General features: G+C 46.8%; 2 pseudogenes; one reads left to right on the forward strand and one right to left on the reverse strand.

Annotated features, from left to right (window-relative positions):
* The first annotated feature begins 3,239 nt into the window (after positions 1–3,239).
* LOC118653445 lies at positions 3,240–5,265 on the forward strand (annotated as a pseudogene).
* A 15,678-nt stretch (positions 5,266–20,943) lies between these two features.
* On the reverse strand, positions 20,944–23,111 carry LOC118653446 (annotated as a pseudogene).
* Positions 23,112–23,992: the final 881 nt, after the last annotated feature.

The following is a 23,992-nucleotide window of genomic DNA, read 5'->3' on the forward strand; positions in this document are numbered from 1 at the left end:
TTCTGCATTTCTCACTTCAGTATTGCTTTCAATTTCACTACCTTTATCCGCACATTCAATGAGAAACCTAATCAAACCAATTTTTCTCCAAAATCTCTACTCAAGCATTTTAGCATGTATTGCTGATTTTAGATACTTACATACAGATACTAAAGCAATCTTCCACAAGTACTATTTTTTCACATCACTACTGTCCTTGAAAACCTGTAGCACTCTTAAGTATACATATGCATATGCATTTTTTCTTTCAAGCAAAATCACCTGATAAAAATATTTAAACAAAAAGCAACCATGGAATATATCATGTACATGTAAGCATAGTTAATACATTATTGATTATAAGTCCTGATATTTTAATGTGTATTTATCCCCTTTACTAAAAAAAAACCCAACTAAATTCATACACATACTATTTTGTAACCTGCTTTCATGATGACTAAAAACTATATTTTAATCTTCTAAGTCAGAAAATATTCATTACTGTGATTAGCAAATAAGTGTTCCTTTACATAGGCTGACTTTATTTTATTAAACTACTAGAGGCCTGGTACACAAAAATTTGTGCACTCGGGGGGGAGGGGGGTCGCTCAGCCCGGCCTGTGCCCTCTCGCAGTCTGGGACCCCTTGGGAGATAACAACCTGCTGGCTTAGGCCTGCTCCCGGGTGGCAGAGGGCAGGCCCAATCCCTAGGTGCAGCCCCTGGTCGGGCTCAGAGCAGGGCTGATTGGGGAGTTGGGGCGCCGCCCCCTGTCATGCACAGAGCAGGGCGGATCAGGAGGTTGTGATGCCACCCTCAGTCACGCTCAGGGTAGGGCCGATTGGGGGGTTGGGGCACCGTCCCCTGTCACACTCAAGGCAGGGTTGATGAGGAGGTTGCGGCACCACCCCCTGTCACGCACAGAGCAGGGCCAATCAGGGGGTTGGGGCACTTCCCCCTGTCACTCACAGAGCAGGGCCCATCAGGCTGGTTGGGGCTCTGTACCCTGTCATGCACAGAGCAGGGCCAATCAGGGCGTTGGGGCACTTCCCCTGTCATGGACAGAACAGGGCCCATCAGGGGGTTGGGGTGCCACCCTCTATCACCCACAGAGCAGGGCCGATCAGGGGGTTGGGGCGCCGCCACTCTCACACTCAGGGCAGGGCTGATGGGGAGGTTATGGCTCTACCCCGTCACACACAGAGCAGGGCCCGTGGGGGGGCAGGGGGTTGGGACGCCGCACCCTGTCACACACAGAGCAGGGCCAATCAGGAGGTTTGGGCGCCACACCCTGTCACACACAGAGCCGCAGGGCGATCAGGGGGTTGGGGAGCTCCCCCCTATCAGGCACAGAGCAGGGCTGATCAGGGGGTTGGGGCGCCTTCCCCTGTCAGGAACAGAGCAGGGCCGATAGGGAGGTTGTGGCCCTGCCCCCTGTCACACACACAGAGCTGCAGGGCGATCAGGGGTTTTGGGTGCTGCCCCCTGTCACGCTGATCCTGGTGCGGGGAGGCCTCGCAGCTCCGCTGATCCCGGTGCTGGGAGGCATATTACCCTTTTAGTATATAGGGTAGAGGCCTGGTGCACGGGTGGGTGCTGGCTGGTTTGCCCTGAAGGGTGTTCTGGATCAGGGTGGGGGTCCCCACTGGGGTGCCTGGCCAGCCTGGGTGAGGAGATGATGGCTGTTTGCAGCTGGTCACACATCCTTCAGGGTGGGGGTCCCCACTGGGGTGCCTGGCCAGCCTGGGTGAGGGGATGATGGCTGTTTGCAGCTGGTCACACCCCCTTCAGGGTGGGGGTCCCCACTGGGGTGCCTGGCCAGTCTGGGTGAGGGGCTGAGGGCTGTTTTCAGGCTGGGGGTGACTGAAGCTCCCAACCGCTCCTTTTTTTCTTTTTCTTTTTTTATTCTGGGCCAGCTTTAGCTTTGAGGCTTGGCTCCAGCTCTTAGGCCTCCGCTGCTGAAAGTAGGTTCCTGGCCTTTGCTTACAATGTTGCGATCCTGCTGGCTGAAGCCCGGCGGACTAAAGCAGGTTTCTGGGGTTTTGTTTAGCTTCTATATTTGTTACATAGTTGCTTAGAGTTGCAGCTCAGAGGCCTGCAGCGGCAGGCGGGGAACGTTGGAGTCCTCCGTCACTGAAGCAAGCAAGCCTCATGTTAGTTTCAAGCTGCCTGGCTGCCGGCCGCCATCTTGGCTGGCAGTTAATTTGCATATTGCCCTGATTAGCCAATGGGAAGGGTAGCGGTCGTACGCCAATTACCATGTTTCTCTTTTATTAGATAGGATTTCTGTTCTCTGTTATAGTTAATCCTAATTTTTAAATGGAATGTAATAAACAAAATAAACTAACAAAGTAGAAACAGACTCATGGATACAGAGAACAGACTAACAACTGTCAGAAGGGAGAGGGTTGGGGGCTGGGTGAGAAGGGTGAAGAGATTAAGCAAAGAAAAAAAAAAAAGAAAAACTGGTGGACAGAGACAACAGTATGCTGATTGGCCAGAGGTAAAAGAAGGTAAAGGGGGGGATAAACGGTGATGGAAGAAGACTTGACTTGGGGGTGGTGAACACACAATAAAATATACAGATTATGTACTGTAAAATTGTATACCTGAAACCTATATAATTTTATTAATCAACTAGAGGCCTGGTGCACGAATTCATGCATGGGTGGGGTCCCTTGGCTGGCCAGCTAACAGAGCCAATTGGGGCCGCCTCACCCAGTCCCAGTTGGGGATTGGGGCCAGCCTGCTGGAGGGGGGTTGGAGGGACCAGCCCGCTTGGGGGGTGGCGGGGGAAGGGACTGTGGAAGGTTGGCCAGTTGGGGGAGGTTGGCTGTGAGAGCGCACTGACCACCAGGGGGCAGCTCCTGCATTGAGTGTCTGTCCTCTGGTGGTCAGTGTGGGTCATAGCTACTGGCCATTCATCCAGTCGACTGGTCATAACGGTTGCTTAGGCATATGTATATATCACACCAATAGATTCAATTTAAAAAAGAGTTATCTTTCAAAGTCTTCCCCAACCCATATTCTCCAATACCATCTGTTATTCTTTCCTGAAGTGAACCCTTTATCCCAGCAAGGCAATTGGTTTGTACCTCATATATATGTAGTTATCTCCTGCTTTTTATGTTTTTGTATACCCCTAGAACCCATATATAACATTTTCACATGATATTTTTATGTATTAATATGCTTACTTCTTTGGTGCTTCTTGCTTTTATTTTTCTTTCCTAAATTAGGCTGACCTGGTGGAACAGCCAAGATGGAGGCTGAAGCTGGCAGCCCTGGCCCGCTGATCATCAACAACAAGCAGCCTCAGCTGCTGACACTTCAGCCGCCCGCTATGGCGCAGCCACCACCAGGGGCCCTGTGGGCCAGCGTGGGTCTGGGGGGGGGGGGGGGCAGTGCGGGGGAATGGAAAGGGGGCAAAGCCAGAGAGTTCAACCGCAACCAGCGCAAACACTCGGAGGGCTATTCCGAGCCTCCAGACTTGGGGTTTGAGTGCTGACACGCACAAGTGGGCGGCCGAGCTCTCGGAGGGGCCAGAATTCCTGATGAAACTAAAGTGCTTCGAGGAGGACTTCTGCCTCCATGTGACCCCAACAAGAAGTGGGCCGAGCTGGGCACCAACCAGCCCCGGACCCACGCCATGAGGCTCCTGGACGGCCTGGAAGTCACTGCCCGGGAGAAGAGACTCAAGGTGACCCGGGCCATTCTCTACGTGGCCCAGGGCACCTTCCGGGAGGGCGGAGGCGGAGGTGCGGTCCTGGATGCGCCACAATGTCTTCCTGCTCCTGGAGGTGGGCACGTTCCATGCGCTGGTGCAGCTGCTTATCATGGAAATAGACAACAGCGCCGCCTGCGGCGGGTGGTGAGGAAGCTGGCCGTCTCCCCTGCTGACAGCACGGACCTCAGGGTCCTGTTCAACATCATGCACCTGATTGTGGAGACTGCTCACCAGGCCTGTGAGGGCGATAAGGCCAAGTGGAGGACCGTGCGCCAGACTTTCAGGGCCGAGCTGGGTTCCCCGCTGTACAACAAGGAGCCATTCGCCATCGTGCTGTTTGGGTTGGTGACCAAATTTTGCAGTGGCCACGCCCCCACTTCCGCAGGAAGAAGGCTCTCTTGCAGCTTCGGAAGACAGTACTGTGCACTCTGGGCGGCTTTGAGGAGCTGCAGAGCGTGAAGGCTGAGAGGCGCACCATGCTGGGCCTGCCCCGCTGCTGGGGGCAGCATCAAAGGGATCCGCAACACGAGGGCCGCCTCGCTGCCCGCGTCTGCCTCCGACCTGATTGAGCAGCAGCAGAAACAGGGGCGGTGGGAGCACAGGGCGCTGATGAAGCAGGACAACCTGGACGCCTCCAACAAGCTAGCAGGACCCCTACAAAGCCGATGACTCTCGAGAAGAGGAAGAAGAGAACGATGATGACAACAGCCTGGAGGGGGAGACGTTCCCCTTCGAGCGGAACAAGGTGATGCCTCCCCCACTACAGCACCCCCAGACTGACAGACTTACCTGCCCAAAGGGGCTCTCATGGGCGCCCAAGGTCAGAGAGAAGGACATTGAGATGTTCCTTGAGTCCAGCCGCAACAAATTCAGAGGTTACACTCTGGGCAGCAACACGAACACAGTGGTGGGGCTGCCCAGGCCAATCCACGAAATCATCTCTCTCTCTCTCTCTCTCTCTCTCTCTCTCTCTCTCTCTCTCTCTCTCTCTCTCTCTCTCTCTCTCTCTCTCCCCCTACCATTGTTTTGATGAATATGTAAGTTAAGTGAAGCTGTTGTTGTAGAGCAGTGGTGGCGAACCTATAACACGTGTGTCAGAGGTGACACGTGAACTCATTTTTTTGGTTGATTTTTCTTTGTTAAATGGCATTTAAATATATAAAATAAATATCAGAAAAAGAAATCTTTGTTTTACTATGGTTGCAAATATCAAAAAATTTCTATATGTGACACGGCACCAGAGTTAAGTTAGGGTTTTTCAAAATGCTGACACGCTGAGCTCCAAAGGTTCTCCATCACTGCCTAGGGCAACGATCTGGATGCCCCACCTTGGGACTTCCAAGCAGAGGAGTGTGCCCTCCGTGCCAACATTAAACGCTTCAACGCCCGGCGCTATGACCCGGCCCACAGCAACCCTGACTTCCTGTCTGTGTACAACTGCCTGCAGAGCGTCCTGGGCCAGTGGGTGGACCTCCCTGAGGACTTCCAGATGAACTACGACCTCTGGTTAGAAAGGGAGGTTTTCTCCAAGCGCATTTCCTGGGAAGAGCTGCTGCAATGAGCCCCAGCTCCTGGAGGGGACCCAAGAGGAAAGGTGATGTGCCGCTCAGGGCTTGGCCTCTGTTGAACCCAGCATCCTGACTGGGAGCGTCATCTCTGCTTGCCACCCTCTCTCCATTCCTCCCGCCCTCCTCTCTGGGACATGGTTGGATGCAGCTCATTTCTCATTCAGCCCAAGGCTGGGAAAAGCTGGGATAGGCTGGGAACCCATCACATCTGAATTTCGGGGCTCACGCTGACTCTTCTTGAGACATGCAGATCCTTGGCAGGCCAGCTTGCCAAGGAGGACGCTTAGCATTGGGGCCAGGGCCAAAAAGTCAGAGTCCTGGTTTTGCTTTGGGGGTTTCTGATGTCATTCCAGCCTCCCACTGAGTTTCCTCCAGAAGCAGTTGGAGGCTCCTGCTGCTCCCTTAGCACTGGGTTGGGACAGGGTGGGGTGGAAAGAGAAGCTTCCCTTAGCCAGAGGTGCCCTCTCCCTCTTGATCTGCAAGGGCCTGTAAATACCTATATATAAACCTGTGTGTGTTCTCTTATGTCACGTTGGGGTTTTTAATGTGTTTGTGTATTCTGTATTCATTAAAAGGAAGTAAAAGTAAAAAAAAATAGACTGACCTACATCAAAGGTAACTTTCAAGGCTTTTTCTGTACTTTTAAAATAATTATCACACTGCAGATTATACAGTAGGTAAGCATTAAATGAATGTTTATTTAGATTAATAACATTTCTTGCATTCATTTGTCATAAATTTATGAGCACCTAATAACCTAATATGTGTATAACACTGAACATGCCATCAAGGAAACAGAAATATATGATACATGATCTACCTTCTTAAGGAGTTTATAATCTAGCTGGGATAAATAAGTAAGGCCAATAAAGGGTTAAGAGATATAAGACTACCATTTCCAAAAGCAATCTATGATTAAGAGAAAATGAGAAATCAGGAAATTAGTGATTCAGGGATCAAAAAAGAAAAAAAAGAGCTAAACTGAGCCTTAGAAGAGATAAGTAAAATATTAAAAAGTGAGAGAGGCTAACAGCATCTAAGGCAGGGAAAGTGTGCAGAGTGAAAAGGCAGATATGAGAATTCAGGGTTTATATAGAGAATGTGTTAAATTTTAAAAGGATAGGTTGAGACCACCAAGTGAATGGTGATGAATGCCTGATTAAATTGCCCAGATTCATCCTGCTAAAATAGCCATTTACTGAGTATCTACTACGTGACCGGTGGCTTACATACATATAGGGCATTTTCTGGATATTATGCATCCATTTCCTCATTCTCATGGCACTCTGCTTTTCTCTTGAGAAGAGACCAATGGGACTGTAACTAGAGGCCTTACCTTCTATAGTGAGGGGCAAGCAATCAAACTGAAAATGATTAATCTCAGTTCCCGTTTATCTCATCCTTAACATCATTATTAGACTATTCTGGCCATGAAGCCCTTGCTGTACTTACTGCTTCCTAGGTATCCAGAGACACTTCAGATCTTGCCTGTTTCCAGACCTGACTCACTAGTGTCCCTCAGATTCTGTGAGACTCTTATTTTTCCAATAAATTAAATTTTGAGTAAGATAGCCAGAGTTGATTTATATTGCTTACAACTAAAGAGTCTTAATTGATATAGTTATATTTTATTTTCCACATGTTATCAATAAGGAAGCTGTGGATAAGTGATATTAAGCAAATTTCCAAGTACATACAACCAGCAAGTGGCAAATGTAGGTATATTTGACTCTAAAATCTAAGTGCTATAAAAGTATTTACAAAAGGCTGCATGGCATGACCAAGATTCACTTAAAAGCTGGTCTTTTGGTCCCTAAACCATTCTGCCTTTTAACAAGGACTCACTGCAGATTTTTTTAAAATATATTTTTATTGATTTCAGAAAGGAAGGGAAAGGGAGAGAGAGATAGAAACATCAATGATGAGAGAGAATCATTGATTGGCTGCCTCCTGCACGTCCCCTACTGGGGATCGAGCCCGCAACCCAGGCATGTGCCCTTGACCGGAATCAAACCCAAGACCCTTCAGTCTTCAGGCTGACGCCCTATCCACTTAGCCAAGCCGGCTAGGGCTCACTGCAGGTTTTTATGAAGTGTATGACATGATCAAAATACTAGCATGTTAGAAAGGTTGTTTTCAAAGCAAAATGCTAGGTTGGAAGGGGAGCAAGAGAGCTTAAGGTAAGAGATAAGTGAAGAGGAAGAGGTATATAATTCAAATGGGAAATGACTGTGACCTGAAATAGTGAAATGATAGGACAGATACAAGAAGGGAACATTTATTACAATACTTTATCAGTTGTGATAGCCATCTGTCTGAAATGTGCACTCCATTTTTTTTACTATTTTTATAATAACTTCAGTCCATTGATTTCAAATTACAGTTCAGTAAGCATATGACTTTTACTGGATTAAACAGAATCTCTTAGTAAGCATATAGTAAGCTTATAAGCAAATGTACATCATTTGCAACTAAATTATGTACACATAATTTGCAGAAAAATGAATTTGCCTAGAGTTTTTATAATCAAGCAACATATTATGGCTTAACATTTCTTCAAATTATTATAAAAGCATGAAAAAAAGTAATATCAGAAAATCTAAGTACATATTTCTAGGATTGGTCTAAGGTAAAAAAGATAAAAATAAACTTTACAGAAGAATGGTTGGTCCACTCACTATCTTCATTTTCCAGGCAACATAAGCTTCTAGAAGCAAGCCATTTTCTCTATTAACAATAGCTGTACAACAAGTATGTCAAACTCCTGGCCCACATGCCGCATGCGGCCCACAACTAATATTTTTGCAGCCGAGCCACTATACCGGTATGTAAGAAACATTTTAATAAAAATTTTGTGACTTAATTTTTACAATATCCTGTTATACATGATTATTAATAATGAACTACAACGTTCGTTAATGACTGATTACTATAATCGTGTTTCATTCATTTCCCTTACACACCTTATGTGCAGGCGCACCATTTCTCTCCACTAATACTAGCAGCGAACATTTTAGCAGCTGATTGCCACGTTATTAGTCTTGTACTGACTTGTTTGGTGTGCAAAACAGGAAATATTTCACTTTTGGAGAACAAGAAAAATGGGTTTATTTGCATTATGCTTATTAATTTGTGCAGTTATTCAGTGTCTGGTAAGTTAATGTTCAAGAAAAAAATATTAATTTTTATGAAAATGTTCTGTTATTTTATGTTAATGATGACTCATTTATTTCAGCTCTTTGTATTCAGCATGTCTCTATCAAAATAAACCTACATTTCTATGAAAATCAAAGCTTTTGTTTTTTTGCAGCCCACATAAACTTACACCTTGTTTATTTGGCCCGTGTTAGCCTTTGAGTTTGACATGCTTGCTGTACAATATCATAAATAACATTGTAATAACTATGTACAGTTTCAGGTCACAGACTTACTGGGGTGATAATTTCATAAGTTATAAAAATAAGCACTATGCTGTGCACTTGGAACTAACATAACATTGTATGTCAACTGTAGTTGAAAATTTTAAAAAGAAATTTAAAAAGCAAAACAAGAAAAGGTAAAAACAGCTGCACAAGTTAATAGCAAAAATAATATGAGTTTCAAAATAAGAGGAAGGGAAACAATTTGAACGAAAAAAATTAAAATAATTAGATTGCAATGATTATCAGTGTTGTCTCTGATAATGTTTTAATGTACCAACAAAATACTATGTTGGAAAATAACAACTTTGTATAAAGTCTTCAAATAGCAACCAGAAGAAAGCTATTTGGCTGGCAAATGGTACATTTTGTAAGGTACCAGTGTATGCTGATACCTTTGACCAGGCTTTGTGAGTACTGCTGAAGCAAAAGATAGTTCCTACTTTGCAGAAGGGGTAATTGAGACAGTACTCAAGCTCTCTGTTAATCTTTGCTGGACTAAATAAGAACCCAAATTTTGGACAAACAATGTTATTCATTGTTGCCTTATTTTCCCCCTTTTTTAGTTCTAAACATAATACATGCCTATCTATGGTTTAAAAATTCAAGAAATGCTTCAGAACAGAAAATAAAAAGTTAAAGCATTTCCTTCAATCTAATTCCATTAGTTTGGTATGTATATTTTCAGACATTTTTCTATGAATGTTAATACACATACCCATGCACATCCCCTGTATGCAATCATTCTCTTTTAAAATATATATATATTTTTTTTATTGATTTCAGAGAGGAAGGGAGAAGGAGACAGAGATAAAAGCATCAATGATGAAAGAAAATCATTGATTGGCTGCCTCCCACACATTCCCTACTGGGGATCAAGCCTGAAACCCAATCATGTGCCCTTGATTGGAATCAAACCTGGGACCCTTCAATCCGCAGGCTGTCGCTCTATCCACTGAGCAAATCTGGCTAGGGCTGCAACCATACTTTTTATATAGATGAGATTATATTGAAGATACTGTTCACAACTTGCCCTTTTTTGAGATAAAAACCTTTTATTGAAAAATAAAAGAAAATATTTACCTTACATAACATATTAATTCCAGTTTAACTTAATAAATTATTTTATCATTATTTATTTTCAATTATAGTTGACATACATTATTATATTAGTTTTAGTTGTACACCCCAGTGATTAGACATTACATACCTCACTAAGTGATCATCCTGATAAATCTCGCACCCATTTGACACCATAGTCAATAATTATTGACTATATCCCCTATGCTGTACTGTACATACTCATGACTATTCTGTGACAACCAATTTGTACTTCTTAATTCCTTCACTTTTTTTGCCCATCCTCCTAACCCTTCTCCCATCTGGCAACTGTCAAAACATCCTTTATATCTATGATTCTGTTTCTGTTCTGCTTATTCCTTTATTTTGATTTTTAGATTCAATTGTTGATAGGTATGTATTTGTTGCCATTTTATTGTTCATATTTTCCTCCTCCTCCTCCTCCTCCTCCTCCTCCTCCTCCTCTTCCTCCTCCTCCTCCTCCTCCTCCTCCTCCTCCTCCTCCTCCTCCTTTTTCTTCTTCCTCTTCTTAAAGAATAGCCTTCAACATTTCATATAATACTGGTTTGGTGGTAATGAACTCCTTTAGTTTCTCTTGTTTGGAAAGCTCATTATTTGTCCTTCAGTTCTAAATGATAGCTTTGTGTGTAGAGTAATCTTGGTTGTATATCCTTCATTTTCATCACTTTTAATATTTCTTGCCAATCCCTTCTGGCCTTCAAAGTTTCTTTTGAGAAATCAGCTGACAGTCTCTGGGAGCTCCCTTGTAGGTACTGCTTGTCTCTTGCTGCTTTTAAGATTCTTTAATATTTTGCATTTTAATTATGATGTGTCTTGGTATGGGCCTCTTTGGGTTCATCTTGTTTTAGACTCTCTGTGCTTCCTGGGCTTGTATGTCTATTTCCTTCTCCAAGTTAGGAAAGTTTTCTGTCATTCTTTTTTTGAATAGATTTTCAATTTTGTGCCCTTTTTCTTCTCCTTCTGGCACCCCTATGATGTGAATGATGGTACACTTGAAGTTGTCCCAGAGGCTACTTACACTTTCCTCATTTTCTTTTTGATTATTTTTTTTTTCTTTCTGCTGCTCTTTTGATTGGGTGTTTTTTGCTTCCTTATATTCCAAATTGCTGATTTGATTATCACCTTCATCTACTCTACTGTTGATTCCCTGTAAATTAGTCATCATTTCAATTAGTGTACTCTTCATTTCTGACTGTTTTTGTTTTTGTTTTTTTTCTGCTGTTGAAGTTCTCACTAAGTTCTTTGAGCATCCTTATAACCAATGTTTTTAACTCTGCATCTAGTAGATTGCTTGTCTCCATTTTTTTTAAGTTCTTTTTCTGGCATTTTTTTCCCTTTCTGTTCTTTCATTTGTGCCATGTTTATTTGTCTCCTCATTTTGGCAGCCTCCCTGTGTTTGTTTCTATGAATTAGATAGAGCTGCTGACTCTCCCAGGTTTAGTAGAATGGCCTAATGGAATAGGTGTTCTGTAGGGTCCAGTGGCACAGCCTCCCCAATCACCCAAGCTGGGTATGTGAGATGTGCCAACTGTGTGGGCTATACACCTTCCTGTTGTAGTTGAGTTTTTACTGCTGTTGGCATGTCAATGGGAATGATTTACCCAGGCTTATCAGATGCAAGGACTGGCTGTGACCACTATCCACAACCTCCAACCACTGTGGAGGGTCAGCTGTGAGGGCCCCCTCCCCAAACAGGATTTATGTCAGCAAAGCTCCATTGCCTGCTGAGTCCACCCTTTGAGTGTTTTGCTTGTGGAGGTGGTTGGGTCATGGTGTTTTGATTTGGTCTGAAGCTGTCCACTGGGTGCACTGGCTCTGGGGCCTCCCAGAAGGTGCAAGACAAGGTCAGCAGCCATCTGTGTTCTGCCCAGGATCATCCAGCATAAATTATAAAACAATCTGCAGACGGCTGCTAATTGTATTGGGCTTGGAGGTGCCAGAACAGGTGAAGCTGTGAGCCAAGGCCAACTGTTAGTTCCAGGCCTGGAGCCATTCAGTAACAGGTATGGGGCTTTCTGAGGCCAGATGCTGCTTGTTTGAGATATTTTTGGGAAATCTGAAGCAGGAGCAAAGGCAGGTCAATCATATGGAAAAGCCACTGGAAAGGGCTTGAGTGTGCTCAAAAGTTGGGTGGGGCTGGACCTCAGGGAATTACCAAGGTGGGGCAAACAGTGTGAGCCAGGTTTGGTGGAGTCTCAGATATGGCACCCATCATTGTTCCTTCATCAAAGGACTAATGCCTCTGCCAGCACTTCTGTCTGTGAGAAAGCTGCTCCTCCAGTTCTTGCCCTGATGCCAAACAATTCAGTTCCTCCCTATATGTCTCTATTTCATTTTAAGCCTCTGCTCTCATGCTGGAGCTCAGATGGAGTGAGCCCAAGTAAGTCCGTGAGCAGACCCTTTAAGAGGAACTGCCTGGCACTCCAGCAGCCTCCATCCTCCTCAGCCTCAATCCCTGCTACTTTTTACAGCTACTTTTATGGCTACTTTCTTCCTGGCACTGGAACACTGGGCTGGAGTGCTGGAACCACTTGCTCCTCAGGGAAGGCCTCCAAACCCAAGATATCCCTCCTGATTTTTATCTGCCACATGTATGCATGGGACCAGCCATTCCTTGTCTCTGTCTCTGCCACTCCTACCAGTCTCAATGTGGCTTCTTTAAATCCATTGTTGTAGGACCTCCATTCAGCATGATTTCAGGTGGTTATGAATGATGGTTGTTCTATAGTTTAGCAGTATCTTAACCAGAAGTCCACAACTTACCTTTTCCATTTGACACTCTACTGTAGAGAGCCTTTTTAAATAGTGAGAACCAATCTTTTGTTTTAGGTTACTGAGGCAGATGTGTTCTCAAGCTCTGATTTATGGCATTTTCCAAATACTTAAATGATTCAATAAATTTTGGGTTGTGGGTTTTTTTTTTTTTTTGGGGGGGGGGTGGGTACACACACAACATCTTGGCTTTCTGAGAGAAAAAAAGAAACCTTTCAAATAATAAATAAATAAGGGAATTTGTTTTTTAATATCCTAAAAGAAAATGCAGCCGAAACCGGTTTGGCTCAGTGGATAGAGCGTCAGCCTGCGGACTGAAGGGTCCCAGGTTCGATTCCGGTCAAGGGCATGTACCTGGGTTGTGGGCACATCCCCAGTGGGGGATGTGCAGGAGGTGGCTGATCGATGTTTCTAACTCTCTATCTCTCTCCCTTCCTCTCTGTAAAAAATCAATAAAATATATTTTAAAAAAAAGAAAATGCAATGTGACATGTAAATGATGCTTAATTCAAACAACAAGGTTCTGATAACAAAAAAATTAAGCACTCTCAGTAGCCTTTTGAAAAATTATATTGGCTTTAGAGAGAAAGGAAGGGAGAGGGAGATGGAGAGAAACATCGATCGGCTGACTCCTATGCAACCCCTACTGAGGATCAAGCCTTTATCCTGGGCATGTGCCCTGACCGAGAATCAAATCAGTGACTGCTTAGTTCATGGGCTGATGCTCAACCATTGAGCCACACTGGCTGTTTGAGGTATTAACTTTTAATTAACTCCATATTAACTCTTAATAGGAGACTTTCCCTCTTTTTTAAATTAAATCTTTATTGTTCATATTATTACAGTTGTTCCTCTTTTTCCCCCCATAGCTCCCCTCCACCCGGTTCCCACTCCACCCTCTGCTCTTACCCCTCCCCCACTGTCCTTATCCATAGGTGTACCATTTATTTCCAGTCTCTTCCAGCACCCCCACACCCCTTTCCCCTGAGAATTGTCAGTCCACTCCCTTTCTATGCCCCTGATTCTATTATATTCACCAGTTTATTCTGTTCATCAGATTATTTATTCACTTGATTTTTAGATTCACTTATTGATAGATATGTATTTGTTGTTCATAATTTTTATCTTTACCTTTCTCTTCTTCTTCCTCTTCATAAAGGATACCTATCAGCATTTCATATAATACTGGTTTGGTGGTGATGAACTCCTTTAGCTTTTTCTTATCTGTGAAGCTCTGTATCTGACCTTTAATTCTGAATGATAGCTTTGCTGGGGAAAGTAATCTTGGTTGTAGGTGCTTGCTATTCATCACTTTGAATACTTCTTGCCACTCCCTTCTGGCCTGCATAGCTTCTGTTGAGAAATCAGCTGACAATCTTATAGGAACTCCCTTGCAGGTAACTATCTGTTTTTCTCTTGCTGCTTTTAAGATTCTCTCTTTGTCTTTGGCTCTTGGCATTTTAATTATGATGTGTCTTGGTGTGGTCCTCTTTGGAGTCCTTTTGTTTGGGGTTCTCTGTGCTTCCTGGACTTGTAAGTCAATTTCTTTCACCAGGTAGGGGAAGTTTTCTGTCATTATTTCTTCAAATAGGTTTTCAATATCTTGCTCTCTCTCTCTTCTTCTGGCACCTCCATAATTAGGATGTTGGTACACTTGAAGTTGTCCCAGAAGCTCCTTACACTATTTTCATATTTTTGGATTCTTTTTTCTTTTTGTTTTTCCAGTTGGGTGTTTTTTGCTCCTTTGTATTTCAAATCTTTGACTTGATTATTGGGATCCTCTAGTCTGCTGTTGGATCTCTGTATAATATTCTTTATTTCAGTCAGTGTATGCTTAATTTCTAGTTGGTCCTTTTTCATATCCTCAAGGGTTTCACTAGATTTATCAAGGGTATCACTAAATTTATCGGCAGTTTCTAGAATATTCTTGAAAAACCTTATAACCGTCTTTTTGAACTCTATATCCAGTAGTTTGCTTTCCTCCATTTCTGTCATTTGTGACCTGTTTCTTTGTCTCTGCATTTTGACTGCTTCCCTGTGTTTATAGAGTGGCTTTGTGTGCTAAGTGTACTACAGGGCCCAGTGGCTCAGCCTCCCCAATTACCTGAGGTGGATACTCTTGGTGCACCCCTTTGTGGGCTTTGTGCACAGTCTTGTTGTAGTTAAACCTTGATTGTTGTAGGTATCACTGGGAGGAATTGACCTCCAGGCCAATTGGCTGTGAGAATCAGCTGTGTCTACGGTGGGAGAACTTCTGTGCTGGAGACACCCTTCTGGGGCAAGACTTGCTTCAGTGGGACTTTGGTGCTCACTGAGTCTGCCCCCTGAGTGTGTCCCTTATGTATCTGAGGAGTTGTAATCTGGATGGTCCCACTCTGACCACTGGGTACACTGTCTCTTGGATCTCTAAGGAGGTGCTAATTTAGCCTCTCCCTGAGGCTACCCAGCAGGAGCTACGAAGAGATCTGCAGATTCCTCTTCCTTGTTTGGGGTTTGGAGGTGCCCAGATGAAGCCCAGTTGTGAAGCAATGCAAACTGCTGTGGGGCCTTGGGCCTTCTTTTGGATGTTCTGGATCTCTCTGAGATTGCAAAGGGCCAGGCCATTCATATGCAAAAGACTTTGCTCATAGCTTGGGTGGGGTGGAGTCTCAGGGAATCAAAGGGTGGAGCAAACAGCTATTGCGGGGAGCCGGTCCATGCTTGCTGTTTCAAGGGACCTGGCATATATGGCATACTGTTGTTAATATGTTTCCTCACCTTCTTGGCACTATGTATTTTAACCAAGGTCACCTCTCTGAGAAAGGTTGTTTCCCCAGGTAGGGATTTTCCCCTGAAGTTAGGGAGGGAATAAAACCTCTTAACTAAGTGCCAGGCGGGTAATTAATCACTTTAACTATGAACAATCATGCTAAAGCTACATAATCTTTACTCCCTGGAATGGAGATAAGAAACGCCCTAACCTTTGTAATAGAGATTGATAGGATTGAATCAACTGGTATAAATACAGATGTAACAAGACAGCAACACACAGAACTTAGAACACAGAACTTAGAACACAGAACTTAGAATAGACAGAACCTACACAGAACCTACAGACAGAAGAACTTCGCTGGAGAGAACATGGCAAAAGATCCTGGACTGAACCTGACTACAGAAATTGGCAAGAGAACCTGACTAGAACCTGATGACTGAACCTGGCTGGAGAACCTAGCGAGGGAACTTGGCTACAGAACCTGGCTGGAGAACCTTGCGAACCTGGCTGGAGAACCTAGCAAGACAACATGGATACAGAACCTGGCTGGAGATCCTAAGCAGAACCTCTCTGGAGATCCAGACCAGAACTTGGCTGGAGATCCTGGCTGGAGATCCTGGCTAGGCTGCTGATCAACTGAACGCTGTCTCCACGTCATTCCTTCTTCGCCGACTCCGTCCACACCTTTGGGGACCCCTGGACACGCTGGGGTTGGACCCCAGCAAGCTATGGCTGATCCTCAGCCCTGCCATAAGAGGCCCCGGGTCTCAGTGTCCCACGGTAATCACCTTAAGCACCTCTGAGAGAAAGCCACCCTCGAGTTCTGCCCGATGCCAGACAGTTCATTTTCTCCCCGTATGAGTCTGGGTCCCTAGAGACTTGCCCAGACCTGGACAGCAGAGCAGTGGGAAGCTTGAGACTCCTTCCTGATTGAAAACGACAACCACGTCCTCAGTTGCCAGCCCTTTCCGCTGTGCCTCTGTACCTCTGCACTTTACTTCTGCACCTCCTTTGAGTCTAGACCTTCCCTCTTAAATTTTAAGTGCACAATACATTATTGCTGAGTAAAAGTACAAGGTTTTACAATAGATCTCTAGTGCTTAGTCATGTTACTTAGCTGAAAGTTTCTGAGTATCCATTTTTATGATATTAGAGTATAATTTATTGAATGGAGATGCCCTGATATTTTGATATATATTTTCCTTTAAAAGCTTTTATTTTTAAAGCAAGTTTCAGGTATGTATTTTCTAGAAATCTTGTCTTATGAAAGAAAATAGAGCTGTTCCTTGGTATCTATAGGAGATTAGTTCCATCCCCTTTTCCCCCTGAGCATACCCAAATCCAGATGCTCAAGTTCCTTAATAAAATGGCATCGTATTTGTACATAGCCTACATCTGCATATTGGCTATAAGCAGGATATGCCTACATGTCACTTCATTCATGGATTCAGCATAGTGCTCAGCTTGTGACAAATTCAAGTTTGCTGTTTGTAATTTTCTGGGATTTTTTTCCAAGTATTTTTGATCCATGGTTAGTTGAATCTGTAGATGCAGAATGCACAGATATGGAGGCCTGACTGCATTAGTGAAAGAGAAGAGTTAAGTAAACAGATAATTTCATGTTAAATATGGATCTTCAGCCCTAACCGGTTTGGCTCAGTGGATAGAGCATCAGCCTGCGGACTGAAAGGTCTCAGGTTCGATTCCAGTCAAGGGCATATACTTTGGTTGCAGGCACATCCCCAGTAGGGGGTGTGCAGGAGGCAGCTGATCAATGTTTCTCTCTCATCGATGTTTCTAACTCTCTATCCCTCTCCCTTCCTCTCTGTAAAAAATCAATAAAAAAAAAAATAAGAAAAAAAAATATGGATCTTCATTAGATTCCAGAATTTTTCTTCTGAGGACTCTGCGTAGATAAATAAAGTGTGTGAGGTGCTCTTTTTAAGAAGTTGGTTGCTAAAACACTAATTCTTTAAATACTGAAAATTTAGTAAACTAATATGATTTGCTGCATGAAGTTATGCACCAGTACATTTGGCATAATTGGGGGACAATTGTTAAATAAAATAGGATATAATTAAAGGCTAAAAATGATTTTTATTTTAGCAGTAAGTAAAACAGTCCTACTCTCAGGAAGTCAGAAGTTCATTAGTTGAAGAAGTTAGTTTATTAATACTAAGTATGTTCTTGTGCATCACATTACTCTATGCAAGGATGGAGGGCTAGAGAGGAAGAAAATATTTCAGTCCCTTCCCTAGGAAATTAAGCAAAAATACTTAGAAAAATAAGGTGTTTGTGTACAGATAATAAATGTGGCTCTGTTATATTTATTTTAAAAACACAGAGAAATGTAATGTAGCCCAATTAAATAAGACTTGAAGGAAATTAAGGGTTAAATAACTAAATTCCATTGGGTATGCATTCTTGCAGAAGATAAATTTAGTAAGAAAGTTAGAATTTCCTGAGCACTCACCATGTTCTAAGCATTTTACATGTATTGTGTTATTTAAAGCTCACCATGTCTCTATGAAGTAGGTACTATTATTATCCACATTTTACAGATGACAAAACCAAGGCAAAGAGAGTTGAGAAATTTTCCCAGTCACCAAAGCATGAAACACACAGCTTATACCCTGGGTGTTGTGGCTCAGTGGTTGGGAATAGTCCCAAGCACCAAAAAGTTGCCAGTTGGATTCCTGGTCAGGGCACATGCCTGGGGTTTGGGTTCAATCTCTAGTAGGGGGCATACAGGACGTAACCAAATGATGTTTTGCTCTCACATCGATGTTTTTCTCTCTCCTTTTCCCTACCTCTCTCTCTAAAAATCAATATTTTTTAAAAACAGACTCAACTTATATACATAGGCATGATTCCAGAGAGTGCAGTATCACTAATATTTGGGGATTACAGTAGGGATATAAGTGTTTTCTGGAAAAGTTTTCAAAGAACTATGTATAACATATAGTAGAAGCCAGAAAACAATTTGTACAGAGAACAATTTGGAGGCTGTTGCAAGTACATTGGCCACTTAGTTGAATAACTGATGTAATTCTGTGTCATTTTTTATCTTTTTTTCAGACAAGGCTAGACACATTCTCATGACATCAGATAATTAAATTGTGTTGATTAGAGCACTTGGTCACTTTTAAACAGATAATTCTTAATAAGTCATTTAGATATACAAACATTGGTCATAAAAGAAGACAGATAAACCTGCTCAATATTAAAAGTAATGAATCTGGCCCTAGCTGGTTTGGCTCAGTGGATTGAGCGTAGCCTGCGGATTGAGGGGTCCTGGGTTTGATTCCAATCAAGGGCACATGCCCAGGTTGTGGGCTCAATCCCCAGTGTGGAGCATGCAAGAGGCAGCCAGTCAATGATACTCTCTCATCATTGATGTTTCTATCTCTCTGTCCCTCTCCCTTCCTCTCTGAAATTAATAAAAATATATTTTAAAAAAATTAATAACTGTGGTATTATTGCCATTTGCAACAGCATGGATGGAACTGGAGAGAATTATGCTAAGTGAAATAAGCCAGTCAGAGAAAGATAAATATCACATGATCTCACTCATTTGGGGAATATAGAGAACAACATAGACTGATGAACAGGGACAGATCCAAAGACAGAGAAATAGCGATCAGACTATCAATCCCCAGAGGGAAAGTAGGGGAGGGAGGGGGTAAGGGGGAGAGATCAACCAAAGGACTTGTATGCATGCATATAAGCCAAACCAATGGACATGGACAACAGGGGGATGAGAGCATGAGTTGGGGTGGGTGGGGAGGCTGGGGGTTAATGGGAAATGAGGACACATTTATAATACCTTAACCAATAAAGAAATAAAAAATAAAAGTAATGAATCTGGAGAACTCACAGATTCATTTCTTGTTCTTACTCTGTATTAAGCAGATTTTCTGATGATAACTAAAACAGCAATGAGTTCACTAGACATCCTGCTTATTCACTTGTGGTCAGTCATGATACAATTTCCTCACTTCTCTTTCATTGCTGAGTTAAGATAACTGAAGTTTTAACTATCTTCACCTTGAAACAATTCATACTAGATTTGCTGAAGCATCAGTCTTTACTACATGCTAAGCTTATATTTTAACTAGAGGCCCGGTGCACAAAAATTTGTGCACTCGGGGGGGAGGGGTCCCCTCAGCCCTGCCTGTGCCCATTTGCAGTCCAGGACCCCTTGGAGGATGTCCACCTGTTGACTTAGGCCCACTCCCTGGGAGATCAGGCCTAAGCTTGCAGTCAAACATCCTTCTGGCAGCCAGGGAGCCCTCGGGAGATGTCCGACTAAAGGCTTAGACCCCCAAGGGATCGGCTCTAAACCGTTAGTTGGACATTCTTAGTGCTGCCACAGAGGTGGGAGAGGCTCCTGCCACCATCTCCGCACTGGCCAGCCATGAGCCAGCTTCTGGCTGAGTGGCACTCCCCATACGGAAGTGCACTGACCACCAGGGGGCAGCTCCTGCATTGAGCGTCGCACCCTGGTGGCCAGTGCACATCATAGCAACCGGTCATTCTGCTGTTCAGTCAGTTTGCATATTAGCCTTTTATTATTATTATTATTATTACTAGAGGCCCAGTGCACAAAATCTGTGTACTGGGGATGGGTTGGGGGTCCCTTAGCCCAGCCTGTGCCCTCTCGCAGTCCGGGACCCCTCCCTCCTTACTGCCCACCTGCTTGCTGCTTCCTACTGCTCGGTTTGCTGCTCCTTAGCGCTGCCGTGAAGGCCTTCAGTCTGCTGGGTGCCGGGCCTGTGGGTTTGTGTCTCCGATCAAGCCCCCAGAAGCCCCAGCACTGCCTCAGCAGGGCTTGGGGCTGCTAGGTGCCAGGCTCCCCTGCGTGTTTGTGTCTCTAATCCAGCCCCCAGGAGCCCCAGCAGCCCCAGCAGCACCAGCACCGCCTAAATCACTTAAGGGAAACTTTATTTAGTCTTCTTTTAAAAGCAATCTAGTTTAAAAATGAGTTGCAGTTAAGAGAGAACAAAGAACATGGTACCTAAGAGTGAGACAGACAGACAGAGGAGAGGCTGGGCACTGGTCAGGGGCTTACATGCCAACTGTTCTCCACCTGGGAAATGATGTAAAATCGGTTTCTTTAGTTTTCTGCTCAATGGTCTTCTCCAGCGAGTGGAGTGGCATCTGCTCGCTTCTCCCTGGGGCCTGGCTTGATGGTCGCCTTGGGGTCTGGCTGCGCTCCAGCGGACTCCGCACAGGTCTGCCTGCTCCGCCTGGCCCTGTCCACACATTGCTTCCTCCGAGTCTTCCTTGAGCACAGCCCCAGTCCATCACCTCCTCCTGTGTCTCGCACCGCTTCCACAGGGCCGAGAAAGAGGCCCACAAGGAGTTCAAGTCTGCAAGGAGCTGGTCCTCTGCTTTCAGAACCTTTGGGATCTCCGCTTGCAATTGTTCCCTTCCATGACCTTCCTTCCCTACCTCCGGCATCTTCTCGGAGCACCGCATGCCTGTCCTCCAGCAGCAGGTTGTCTTTGTGTGGCTTTCAGGGCAGCCTACAGGGTCTGGTGGCCGCACTGTGGCCCTCCCGTGTTGGGTGCCGGGCCTGAGGCCTGTCCGGGAAGGTAGGCAGCTCCCCAGCAAGTCTCGCTGCACTAGGCGCAAGTGCGCCCACCCCCTACCACGCCCTCCAGGCATGCACGGCTCCACTCTGTGCTCAGGGCCTGGGAGTTAAGCAGCAGGGTGGTCCTGATGCAGTAGAGCTGGGCCAGCATCAACTTCCTGTGCTGGGCAGAGATCCCAGGGGGTGGCTCAGGCTGGACTCTGGGGAGGTCCCTGAGGGCAGCTCTCTGCTCCTCCTGGCGGGCCCTTTGGGCTCCCCCACCAGGCAGGTGGTCCTGCCCTCCATCTCTGATAGCTGGGAGCCACTGCCAGGGCTTGGTTCGCCCCCGCAATTCCAGCAGGACCCAGCTTCGTGAGGGGAGCCCCGAGTCCTAGTGCTGGTGGCTGTGGCAGCCAAGCAGAGTTCCGACAGGCTGCGGCTGGGGGCTGGGGGCTGGGTCCCCCCCCTGGGTGGAGGCCCCTGACAGCAGCTGCAGGAGGCTGGCCTCAGATTTGGACTTGAGCAGGTGGGGCAGGTGGGACAGCAGCTGGACAGGGGTGGGGCAGCGGAGGCAGGGGAAGGGCAGGGGTGAAGGGGCCTGTGGTAAATCTAGGGGCCCTGGCGCTGGCTCAGCCACAGGGGATGGGGTCGAAAAGTCTTGCAAGGAGGTGGGGGAGAGGGTGCCGGAGGCGGAGTCCATGGAGCAGGAGCAGCTGTCCCCGGGGCCCAGGGCCAGCAGTTTGCTGGTCAGTGTGACAAATGAGGCGGTGGTACTGAGGGGCATCTCGTCCGACTGGGACCTGGAGGGGCCGCCCTCGAACTCGGGAGAGGAGAGTGTCTCCCCGGGCTCCAGCACCACCATGGCCAGGGTCTCTGTGGAGCCTACCGAGGCGCAGTGCTGGGAGTCCAGGCTGTTGCTGCTTTTGCGCAGGATGGTGGGGAAGCTGGCGGCGGAAGTGCTACTCTCCCCACACTCATCTTCCTCTTCCTCCTCCAGGCTCTGCAGGGGCTGCTGGCTGCCTGCGTGCTCCTGCACATGCAGCTGCTGCAACTGGTCTGGGCATTGTAAATGGAGTCCACCCAGCCCCGGCACAGAGCCTGCCCGCTGGCCTGGAACGTGTAGGCCCCCACAGTGCTGTGGAACTCGTTCAGGTAGATGAGGAGGAAGGAGCCAGGGTCCCGCAGCCCCCGGCACACGATCTTGTCCACCAGCAGTGGTGGCCTGATGACCCTGGTCCCCTCAGCCTTCTTCACTGCCTTGGTCACTAAGAGCAGGTCCGTGAAGAGGAAGCAGTACACATCCATCTTGCTGTCCTTTCCCTCCTTCATCCTCAGGCTGCCCTCCAACAGCAGCTGGCGCGTCTCCTCCGGGGAGGCACCAGGGATGGGCGCGGTCAGGTCCAGGTGCAGAAATTCCTTCAGGAGCTTGTCCACCTCATTGTTGCTACCCTCCACCACCTCGTAGGCGTCCATGCGGCTCACCACGGCCGCCAGCTGCTGCCACTCCTGTCGCTGCCGCATGCACGCGTTCACGTGGTGGATGAAGCGCTCCACGGAGCTGATCATGGTGATGACGGCCTCCTTGGCACGCGGCTCGTCTGTCTTCCTCAGCATCGACTTGAGCAGCAGCGGGTACTTGGTGAGCCGCTGGTGGGGCTTGGCGAGCATGTCGCTCAGCTTCAGCCGCTGGCACTGCTGGTGCTTCTCGGCCCACGTCACCTAGGTCGGGAAGAGGTCGTTGTCATGCAGCAGGCTGCGCATGTACTCCATGCAGCCCTCCTCCTCCATGCCGTACCGGATGTAGGGCTTAAAGAGGGAGCCGAACATCTCGAAGCCTTTGAGGAGGTCCCGGGTTGCAGCAGCGCCCACGTGAGCAGCACCTTCTCCACCATCAGCACCATCACGCTGCCCCACAGCCCGCGGTGCAGAGGGGATCTCAGGGATGTTGCTGAACAAGAGCGGGTCTTGGAGGTGTTGGGACTCCTTCCCAGGGCGACCCTTCACCCGGGAGTCCCCACCGCTCCGTTCACCCCCTGGCCAGCGGGGAGCGCCCTCGGTGGTTCCGCTGCTCTGGGTGCCGTGGAGGAGGAGGCCCCTAAGGAGGAGGCCCCTAAATAGGAGGCCTCGGAAGGCAAGGCCCTGAAGCAGGAGGAGGCCCTGGAAGGTGGGTGGCTCCCCAGCACGTCCTGCTGCACCAGACGCATGTGCGCCCACCCCCATTGAGCCCTCCAGGCCTGTGCGGCTCCAGGCTGTGCTCAGGGCCTGGGCAGCGCTTCAGGAGTGGGCGTGGTGGTGTCGGGACTCCTCCCCAGGGCGACCCTTCACCCGGGAGTCCCCACCGCTCCATTCACCCCCTTGGCCAGCGGGGAGCACCCTTGGTGTGTCCCCTGCTCTGGGCGCTGGGGAGGAGGAGGCAGCAGAGGGAGAGGCCCTAAAGCAGGAGGAAGCCACAGAAGGCAGGCGAGGAGCCCAGGACTCAAGGCGCCCCCGCCGCCACCCCGTGTCCCGCTGGGGCCTGCACCCAGGAGTGCCATGGCTGCGGCAGGGCCACGGGCTGGGCTTGGAGGTGAGTCCTCCATGCACAGTCCCAGCGGCCTGCCTGGTGTGGGTGGAGGTTTCGGGTCACCCTGAGGGAGGCTCCGGCCTTTCTCTGCTCCTCTCCTGGTGGAGGGGCGGGACTCCAGCACTGAGGTCAGAGGAGCTGCCTTCCAGCCCCCAGGCTGCTTCTCAGAGTCTGAAGTTGCGCCATTGGCCTCTGCCTAGGACAGGACCTCTGCACCCCCAGGGTGCATAAACACACAAGGCTTCCATCAGGCTCCACTGTTCCACCGGGAGCCTGGGAGCCCTTAGGCTTTGCTCCGCCACTTGGAGCCTACATATGCAAATTAACCGCCATCTTTGTTGGCCATTAATTTGCATATCGTGCTGATTAGCCAATGGGAGGTGTAGCGAAGGTACAGTCAATTACCCTTTTTGTCTATTATTAGATTAGATATAGGATGTCCCTATTTCCCCCCTTTTGCCCCCTCTACCCAGCTCTTGCCCCCCCCCCCTTCTCTCTGGCCATCACCATACTGTTGTCTGTGTCCATGGGTTGTGCA

Source organism: Myotis myotis, unplaced genomic scaffold (genome assembly GCF_014108235.1).
Source record: "Myotis myotis isolate mMyoMyo1 unplaced genomic scaffold, mMyoMyo1.p scaffold_m19_p_4, whole genome shotgun sequence".
NCBI classification, from domain to species: Eukaryota; Metazoa; Chordata; class Mammalia; order Chiroptera; family Vespertilionidae; genus Myotis; species Myotis myotis.